This window comes from Rousettus aegyptiacus, unplaced genomic scaffold (genome assembly GCF_014176215.1).
Source record: "Rousettus aegyptiacus isolate mRouAeg1 unplaced genomic scaffold, mRouAeg1.p scaffold_m13_p_5, whole genome shotgun sequence".
NCBI lineage: Eukaryota > Metazoa > Chordata > Mammalia > Chiroptera > Pteropodidae > Rousettus > Rousettus aegyptiacus.
The window spans coordinates 83,147,651-83,158,245 of record NW_023416308.1 but is presented as its reverse complement, the minus strand read 5'-3'; the positions used below and the strand labels follow the sequence as shown (position 1 = coordinate 83,158,245).

At 41.4% G+C, this 10,595-nt stretch overlaps 1 long non-coding RNA gene across 1 annotated transcript; it reads right to left on the bottom strand.

Moving 5' to 3' along the window:
• Positions 1-466: 466 nt before the first annotated feature.
• Positions 467-5,056, bottom strand: LOC118602937. Its single transcript, XR_004951027.1, has 3 exons — positions 5,006-5,056; positions 855-1,004; positions 467-710 (listed from the first exon to the last, which is right to left on the bottom strand). It is a non-coding gene; the product is annotated as an uncharacterized LOC118602937 (long non-coding RNA).
• Positions 5,057-10,595: the final 5,539 nt, after the last annotated feature.

Here is a 10,595-nt window from a genome sequence, read left to right as displayed (position 1 = left end):
TGATTCTCCTAAGGATAGTAACAATGATAGCAGATTGGAGATGGGCTAATTTACATGCTTTTGTTATTTAAATGTAGTTTCAATACATATTGTAACAATACCATCAGCTGAAAATAATGAAAACAGAAACAAAAACAAAAAGCAGTGGTTTATTAACCACTGATTCTCAAGCTTGACTACATATTGGAATCACCTGGGGAAGTTTAAAAATGATCAAGGCTTAGGTCTCAGTACCATAAATTCGCATTCAATGAGTGGTATACAGGACAATTTAAGTATTAGGAACTTTTAAGTCCCCACAAATGATTCTAATGAGCAGCTACATTTGAGAACCAGTGTGTTGCTGTACAGAACTAAGGCTTTTTGCCCCACTTAACACAAAATCCAGAAGTGGTTGGACCAGAACCAGTGTAGTTGCTAATGAATGTCATAAAGGAATCAGGTTTCTTCTGTCCTTCTGCTCCACTGTTGTTAGCTTACAGATTTCATTCTCTTGGTAATAAGACAGCCACCGTCTTCCGGCATTGTATCTAAGCTCCACACTGAAAGAAGGCAGAACATCCTTCTCCTCACAAATCTTTGCCTTTCTGTTCAGAGATGGAAGCCCACCTCAGGGACTTCTAGGAACTTCCCATTAACCCAAACTATATTTTGTGGCCTCTTTAAGTTGTAATGAGGTCTTGGAATTTGTGTATGTTGCCTTCCAGCCTCTGGAGTAGAAAAAGACGAGAGAGAAACTGGTTAGAATGGTTATAGAGTGAGCCAACCTATAGTACCTCCAAAGCATATACTACTATTATAATTTTCTTCTAATGTAAATATCATGGCATAAAAAATATGAAGAAATAACATACCTGGGAGCAATTTCATCATCACTTGGTCTGTCCACCACTCTATTTTCCACTCATATAACTCAGTCCAAACCCCAAACCTCTCTGCTACTTTTCCAGAGGCTATATTAATTAGTTAATAGAGCAGTCTTTTCAAGTCCCAAAGTTTCATTCCTGTAGAAAAGAAGCAGTCATTAACCTAAACCTAGCAAGTGGAATGACCACAAATCCTTCCCCAAATCCTGGCCTCCTTTTGCCTGATAGTCTCCAAAATAAATTTAATTTCTCTGCTGACCTGAAGTTCACATTAAAATATTGGCTGCCAAGGGCTTCAATTACTGCAAATATGTCCCTTGGGTTTATCCCAGTTGAACTAATAATCAGAGCCCCCACCACAATCTCTTGTTTAGCCGTTACTCTTATTCCAGCCTCCCTCCTGAACCTGAGACTCATGATGTCCGGCTGCCTGCTGGACAAGAACAGCAAAAAGTCCCTCAAACTTGATATGTCACTGTGATCTCATGATGTTCCCCCTCTAAACTCCTATATTCCCCATCTCAGTGAATGGTCAAGTCCAGTGATCAAGTCGTTCAAAGAAATCTCAAAACTATGCTCAAATCCTCTCCTTTTTTTTTTTTTTTTAATTTCATATATCCAAACAGTCAGCATTCTGTCAACTCTGCCACATACGTGCTCTCTAACCTGCCCCTCCTCCTCTAACTCAGGCCCCTAACTCGTCTTCTACCTGGATAAGGCGAAAATCACTGAAATGTCCTGAGGATAGCAAACCTTGCACCTTCAAGAAAGGGAAACAGAAGCCAGCGGGTTTGAAGCATAAAACAGCAAGCAGAAAGTATCAGGAGATGAGGCCGGAAAGGCAGGCTGGGTTCAGATTCTGTAGGACTGCATAAGCCACATTAAAGAGCAAGATTTAAAAAAAATAAAATTAATAATAATAATAATAATAATAATAATTGTGGTGGTAAGCTATTGCAGGGTTTCCTAAGGAAAGGTTACCAGCTTAATATACTCCATCTCATTCACCCTTCACACTGTCCTCAAATCACTTTTGCAAAACATTGCTCGAATTCTACTGAAAAATCCATAGTACCCACAACCTCAGTCTAATCATGAGGAAGACATCCAAAAAATCCCAATACGGGGGCACCCCAGAGTATTCTTAACCAGTACTCCTCAAAACAGCCAAGATTATGAAAAAGAAGAAAGTCTCAGGAACTGTCACAGCATGAGGCGCCTAAGGAGACATGACAGTTAAACGTAATATGATATCCTAGATGGGATTCTGAAACAGAAAAAGGACATTATGTAAAAATTATGAAAATCTTAATAAAGTATGAATTTTAGTTAAAAATATGTTTTGGTACAGTTTAATTAATTATAATAAATGTACCCTGCTTATGTAAGAAGTATGTTAAAAAATTAGGGAAACCCTATAGAGCCATATGGGAATTCTCTGAACTATCTGCTCAGTTTTTCTGTACATCTAAAATGTCCTAAAAAGTGTTATTAATTTAAAAAGAAAAAACTCTACAATAATTCTCTATTTCCTAAGGACAAAAGCTAAACTCAGAAGCACGACGTTTGCTTTTCTCAAGCCAATTTCTTATACTCCCCACACTCTCAAATTACTCTGCAGCTACACTAAACATTTAACTTTTCCCTGGACATTCTAGGCCCTTTTGAGCCTCTGAGTCTGCCCATGCTGTTCCTTCTGCCACGAATGCCACACTTGGCCCTCTTTAACTTAGTTAACTCTTCACTGATTTAACTCAAGTGCCTCCCCCAACTCTTCCAACCCACTTCTCCTGTGCCATTTCGTAGCTCTTGAAACACTCATACAGTCTCTGCCACAACAGAGCCTGTTGCCTAGATCAACCATCTCTCCTTCATTCCCAAGGTCTGAACAACTCTCCAAACTATCTCCATCTTTTAAGTTTTCCAAAGCAGAAAACAGATCAAAGGCCAAGACAAACCGACCCATTTCCAGCTCTGAGTGGTCCTGCTGAATTTCTCTTCCCCTCCACCTGAGGTGATGGGAAAAGCACTCAGCCCTATTACTTGGGATAGTTACAGGAGATAAAACTGCATAACTTCTCCAAAGAAATCTTGATTCTAAATCCTGTCTTTTCCATGCATTTTATACTTTTCACATAGGTGAGCAACTCAATGAATTCTGTTCTCAGTTTCAGGTATCTACTTTGAATACCTACTGATTGGTTTGATTTGGCATTTGCTTTGCTCTGATGTCTATCGTATGGGGCTGGTTATGTCTAGAGGCTTCAGCATCATTTCCTACTCCCTTGTTAGGGCTTTCCTGTGCTACACAGGCTGGAAAGTTAATACTATAGCTCCCTTGTGGCCAGGATACTAAATTCAATTAAGTAGAAGGCATAAATGGGATGGAAGGCATCACCCCACTGCCTTGTCTCCTGGCAATCAAGGTCATGGGCACCTGAGTATTGAAAGCCAGATAGGTAACTGATCTCAGCTTTTCAGCAACTGCTTACCACCTTCTTGGGTGTTCAGAGGCCGCTGTGATGGCCATGGCAGAATCGACTGAAGTGGCATCAGCTTCGTGCCCCTCAGTTCATAGCCACAGCAGTGCATTCTAGTGACGGCCTCCAAGTCCAGCCACTTCCAATGATTTTGAAAGCATCTAACTCTTCATATTAAATCCTCCAGTGCTTAAAATATCTAGAGTGGTTTCTATATCTGTATTAGTCTGCTTGGGCTGCCATAACAAAATGCCATAAACGAGGTGGTTTAAACAATAGAAATGTATTTTCCCATAGTTCTGGAGGCTAGAAGTCCAAAGTGTTGTCAGGGTTGGTTTGTCTTCTGGCCTCTCTTCCTGGCTTGCAGATGGCTGTACTCCTGCTGCCTTTTCACATAGTCACCACTCTGTGCATATGCAACTCTGGTGTTTCCTAATTGCCTCTTCTTACAAAGACACCAGGCAGATTTATTTGGGGCTTACCATAATGGCCTCATTTTAAATTTAATTATCTTTGTAAAGGCTCTCTTTCCAATAAACTCACATTCTGAGATACTGAGGTTTAGAACTTCAGTAATTTCGGGGTGGGGGGGGTGGTGCAATTCTGTCTATAACAAGGAGTCCCCAACCCCAGTCTCAACCTATACCAGTCTGTGGCCTGTTAGGAACCAGGCCACACAGCAAGGGATAAACAGTGGGCAGGTGAGCAAGCGAGCTAAACTTTATCTGTATTTGCAGCTGCTCCCCCAGCTCTAGCCTCACTGCCTCAGCTCCACTTCAGATCATCAGGCATTAGATTCTCCTATAAGGAGCACCAGTCCCTGGTGCCAAAACTGTTGGGGACCGCTGGTCTATAACAATATTCTTCCCTGAAACCTGACTGATACATCTATCTAGATGTGTCTGCCCATACTTCCAATTTAACATCCTTTGATGAATAAATGAATGAATGAACAAATGAACATGACAGAGCTTAAAGCAAAAGTCTATTCTCTAGTCACTTTCTTCTCTTCATAAAGGTTGCCGAGTTTGCCTTCCAGCCTTTCTTCCCTCTGCCCATTTTTTTTATCCTATAGTTCTTACAGAAGGCAAAGGCAACCAACCAGTGGCATATTTGTTATCTAGTGCAGCTTAACAATATTACCACAAATTTAGCTCCTTCATACTACACATATATACTGTCTCACAGTTTCTGTGGTTCAGAAGTTCAGACATAACTAGATCCTCTTCTTAGGATCTCAGGAGGCAGCAATCGAGTATCAGCCGGGGCTGTGTTCTTATCTGAGGAAAAAATCTGCTCTGAGCTCATTCAGAATTCAGTTGGCAAAATTCAGTTTCTTGTAGCTATAGGACTCAAGGCTTCAGTTTCACGGTACCTGTTAACCAGTGGCCACCTTCAGCTCTTAGTGACTGCTCACAGGTCCTTGGTACTTAGGGGACCAAGTACCAAGTACCAACATGGCCATTCACTTCCTCAAAAGCAAGAAAGCAGCTCAGCAAGATGGTACTAAGACATCTGCAACATAATCAATAATCACACACATTCCATCACCTTGACTGTATTCTGCTGGTTAGAAAGAAGTCCCAGGCCACATCCATACTCACAAAGAGGGGGTTATACGAAGGTGTAAATGCCCAACACAAAGTTCATAGAGGTCACCTTGAGAGTCTGCCTGCCACAACTGGCTTTTGCTTTCTTGGCTTTTTCCTCTTCTTCTCTCTACTGTGGTCAAGACCAGGACCTTGTACTAATCTGATAACCATAGATAAAGGGATGGGAAAGGGAAGAGGGCCATCACCTGGAGCAAGCACCTCCTTTAGCACACATGCTGCTCATGCAGGAGCTGTCTGAAGACAGAGTCCATTTTTTTAGCTGTCATAAATCTAAGAGTAGCAGGAGAACTTAGGCTGTGATGTTTAGCTGCCTGAACATCTCTTGGTTGCTGCTCCAAGCTCCAAAGAGAGAGAATAATCGCCCTTTGCATTTAACCAAGGCCCCAGAGCACATGACACATTCCTCTGCAGTAGCCCTAAATGCATGGGGCCTTGTTTCATCACTATTAGTGTGCTTATTTCATGGCCCCACCCTATCCCAAGTCTCTGAAGTGTCAGGATCTTGCCCACTTTTCTTTTTAATTCCTCACTGTTCTGACTCAAGATCTGGCATATACATATTTTTGGAAGAATGGAGTGACTCTATAATTTAAAGACAAATAACTGTGATGCCAGAACCTAAAGAATTTAAACAATTTATTAAACACTTAGAAAAGAATGAGATCCAGACAACTGAGTTTTACTAAGTTATAGAAAGATGGCCAAAATAGATAAAATGGAAAATGAAGTTTCACGCGATTATGTTTTTTTAAAGAAAAAAATTATAATAATAGATATTGATAATGATAATAATTAGCATAATGGTTATTGTCAATCATAGTCTATATTTTATTTTTCTTCAATGTGTGACATTTTTATGTTTTTATTTAAAACAATGGAAAGGAATATAAAGAGCACTAGGAAGCCAAGTGTCCCATCAATTAATTATGCCTCATTTCCTTTTTTAAAAAATATATGGTTATTAAGCTGAGGATTCAGGGAATTCAATTTAATTCAGCAAACATTTATGGAGAGCCTACCACATGCAAGGTATTGGGTAAATGCCAGACTACTAGGGGTCAAAATGTCAAAAGCAGTGTAACTTGATTTCAATAAGTCATTAGACAAAGCATCTAACAATCCAGTGATGAATAAGGTCAGGAGTGTGAGTGGTATAAAAGTATTGTGACATGGTTTTGCAGCTGACTGAATAGCCGTGTACTCAGGAGGTTGATAAATAACTGGATGTCCATCAGCAGGAAGTTTCCCAGGCAGAGTCACAAGCACCCTTCTTATATCCTGCCCTAGTCAACATAGTGACATGACTTGAATGAAGTAGATAAGCGAAAGTTTAGAGTAATAAACGATAGACAAAAGAAGCAAGATGCAAAATAGTCTGAACAGCAGGAAATCCAACAAGGATCTTTGTTCACTTCTATATTTACTTTAAAAAAAAATCAACAGTACCAATTCATGGAGATTGCTGGCAGGGCGACAGTTCATGTAAAACACAACTGGGTTTTTTATTGACCACCAATTCACTATGAGGTATTAATGGAATGTGACTGATAAAAATAAAGGCCAGGGCAGTTCTTGACCATGGTCATAAATCTAGTGTCAAGATAAGAGGCTGGCAGCTCAATCTTGTTCTAGTCAGATCACACCAGAGTTCTATTTTCACTTCTAGGTATCCATTTCACAGCTGGAACATGGCACCTTTGACTCATTTTTGTAAAGAAATGTTTTCTTACACTTCATCTTTATCCTGTGTCCTAGCATACTCCAAAAGCAGTGTGCTAAAATAAGACAAGTGAGCTCTACATTTGTTATGCAAACCAGGAATGTCATGTGAACCAGGTTCCTTACACAAATTTCAGTTGTGCCGGCTCTGTGTGAATTTATTGCAGTTTCCTCTACCTAGGCACTCAGATCTAATCTGGGGATGATAAAACGACCAGAAATCTGACTTACAGCGATTACGTGTGCTCCAAATGACTCCACCCTCCTACCACAGTCATAACACAACCCTCTGTCCTTGAACCACACTACCTTGCCTACTGTCTCATTCCTCAGGCAAAGACTTCAAAAGACCAGCCTTGCCAACTTCCTATAAAAGTCTAAAGCCACCATTTATCTGGAATCTGAGACTCCTACTACAAGTCATCAGTGTTAGAAAGAAGTTCTCATTTCCCCATCTGGTAAATTTTTTAGCTCTCTTACCAGAGATCCATCTCAACTCTGACTTTCCCTTCTTCCCCAGGCCTGGCAAGAATTGGGAGTGTTAAAAAGCATACGGAAGAGAGGAGGAAGGAGGAAAGAAAGAAAAGGGGAAGAAATTAACCCTGATCTCAAAAATAGGTCCTTTGTTATTGCTCCAACAAATGTTGGTTCTCTTTCTTCCTTTCTTCCTTTTTTGTCCCTCAACCCTCCTCAGTACATATAACTACCCACAATCTTAGGGGAACCCCAGGCTTACGAGGCCCACTCCCTCCAAAGGGATTGATCCTCAAACTAAAACCAGTCAAGCAGGGCCACCTTCCAGTCCAGGCAAGATGCCCAAACTCCAAAACAGGCTAAGGGCTAGTCAGAATCTGCTGACCCAGACCCTCTACTTTCTTTCTTAACCCCAAAAAAGGGCTGAGAAACCGTGGTCTGTCCCACTAATGCCCTTGGGCAGGAGGGGTGGGGGTCACATCTGTAAGTCAGACTCGGCCCTGAATATTGCTAAATACTATGAACGTTTTGTCTCATTTAATACCCATAGGAAATCTTGTGCCGTGATGTATCAATTAACATGTCTTCCATTACAAAAACAGAAAGCTCAACTCAAAATGGCATAAAGTGAAAGAGATGATTGGTTGACACACTTGAAACAACAGAAGTAGAACAGACAGGCTTCAGGATGGGTCCCTTCAGGAGTTCTACAACTTCATCAACGAGTCCTCTGTTTTCCATCCCTCCATTCTATCTCCCACAGTAGTTGCTTTCATCTGGGTCTGGCCCTGTTTCAGTCTGAGTGGCCTTCTGTTGCTATGGGGGCCACACATGTCTGCCATTCTTATCTAGAAGGAGAAAGGGAATCGGTAAATCTTTGCAAGCACACTTGCCTGAATTAGGCCAGCATCCACCATTAGGTCTATAATAATGGCCTTGAAATGAACTTGTACTAGACCTGAGCCTTCAGGAATAGAACAGTCTGTTGGAGAATAATGTGAACACCCTAACAAAAGTCGTGGTTGTTACCTAGAAAAGGAGAACATTGTTGGGGAGGAAACCCCAAGGCTCTCTTACAGATACATTACCCCAATTTTGCTGAGGAAAAAAAAACTGAAGCTCAGAGAGGCTATGCAACTATATAAATAGTGGAACCAGGATTCTCACCCAGGCCTCTCTGGCCCAACGCCAAGATGCTTGAGGCACCAAACTAAAGAAAAGCAGAAATCATCACCCCTACACCCTCAGCCTAAATCCTGTAGGTGGAAAAAGGAAGAGCAGGGGTCTTGTGAGACTGGGAAGATCTTAACCACTGAATCAACATGCCCCACAAATCTGAGGCAGCTTTGAATCTCCATGTCATCTGGTACCATGCCTAGCTCCTCAAATGTCTCTAAACTGAAGAGAGAAGACTACAAAGCTATTACGCATGATGGTAAGTTCTAGACCACTGCTTTCCAAGCCCATTCTGGCTCAAATTAGTGCTGTGGGCTAGCCTGGAAACCTTGCCGCAATGCATACCATCACTCCTCCTGGGGAATATCTTTCAGGTTCCAAAGGACAGATTTGCAAATAAACTTCTGGAGCACAGCCCCGTCCACTGCTGGGAACTGCCTTTATTTGACTTGTTTATTCAGGAGAGCTGTTCTGGACTTTCACCCAGCAGCTGCCTGACAGGAGGTGACTTGGCTTTGGCTGACAGAGGGTGGGGCCATATGGTGGGTAGAGCTGATAGCTACTGTTCAGTGCTAACTGGGCAACAAGCTATGCCATTGGAAGGGAGAAGGGCAGAGTATTCAGAGGCCATAGTACGGCGGTTTCTGACAAGGAGCTTCGTTTAAGGAGTGTGACTTTCCCCTTCCTGCCCCACTTCCATTTGGTGAAAGAGGGAAAGACAAGGTTACATGTACTCATGTAACCTTTGAGGGTCAGGGAGTATAAATTTTCCTTTAAACAGCTGCTATTTCTCATTTCTGTGGTGATCTCTTACGAGGCTACAACAGGTTTGAGCATCTCGGCCTGCCACGGCCACATTGGCTTTGAAGATTTCTGAAGTCTATTTTGAGCGATTTTACCGTTCATGGTCCTGGCAAACTTAACCACTTTCTGACAATATTTAGAGTCTGATGTAAGTGTGAACTAGATAATGACCTTTAAAGTCATGGCATAATGTTCTGTTTAAAGCTTTAATTTCTTCCTTAGAGCATTTACAAGGTCCTTCGACCCCTCTGCATGGCCTCCTTAGAGATTTCCCCAAGTCCTGTCCACTTGTTGGGGTGGGGGCTGGTGTACGATGACCTTCATGAACCTTGGGCCATGAGGAGCGTCTGAGCCTACAGAAACCACTTTTTAAAGCATTTTGCAGCCTTAAAACTTCTAAAGCTCTTGTAGCCTGTTCTGAGATACATCATACTGACCAACTCATCTGAGACATATATTTCTTTCTGGATGTTTTAGGATCTTACCCAAAACACATGTGAAAGCACAACACCAGCCCCCCTCAATGAGTAGTTACGAGAAGTTGGCTAACATTTCAAGTTTGATATGGCTAAAATAATACCATATCTACAGCGTCACTTCAGGTGACTCAATAGGAGAGCTATTTTAAACAGAATTTGTAGCAACTAAGATTATATTTGTTCTAGGAAAAACAGACTGAAGGGACAAAAAGCTAATGCAATATTTTGAAATGCTCTTTTTAGGCTCATAAAAGCCTTGCTGTATTTTCTTGACATCATCCTAGTTACCAACCACAGCAGAAGGGGCAATAACTGGCATCTAAAATATTCAAACAACCATGTCCTAACACCATCCAGGAGGAGCGTGTGTTCTTCAGAAGACCGGTTTGTAGATAGAGTGATGGTCTTGTTCATCTAGTTAGCAAGGAGCCTCGTAAATATCTTTGCAAACTAACCTTTAGCAAAATAGAGCTCTGATAGCCTTGCAAGGGGAAGAATTTACCGGTCATATGTCCTATCTCATGGTTGTCTTCAGGTGTCTTTGTACTTACTATATTCTCTTCCCCACCTCAGAGTACAGAACCAGATTGGGGCCTTTAGCTCTGGCATTTAAGCTGGGTCAGGATTCCTAGGGAGAACAAGGGCTCAACAAATGCATGAGATGGGGGATCCCATACTATTCAAATCAAGCCCATAAGTAAGTACCAACCTCATTAGTCTACTGAGAAGTTGCTTCTCTTCCAGAAAAAAAATCCAGAAACTATCAGGAGAATCTCCAGAAGACAAATACTATATAATGCTATATGATTTCATGCATACGTAAACCCTAAAAAAAATTTGATCTCATAGAAACAAAGAATAGAATGATAGTGGCCAGGGGGTGAGGGAGGGGAAAAGGCAGATATTGGTCAAAGGGCACAAACTTTGAGTCATACAATGAATAAATTCTGGGAAGCTAATGTATAGCATGGTGACTATAGTTAA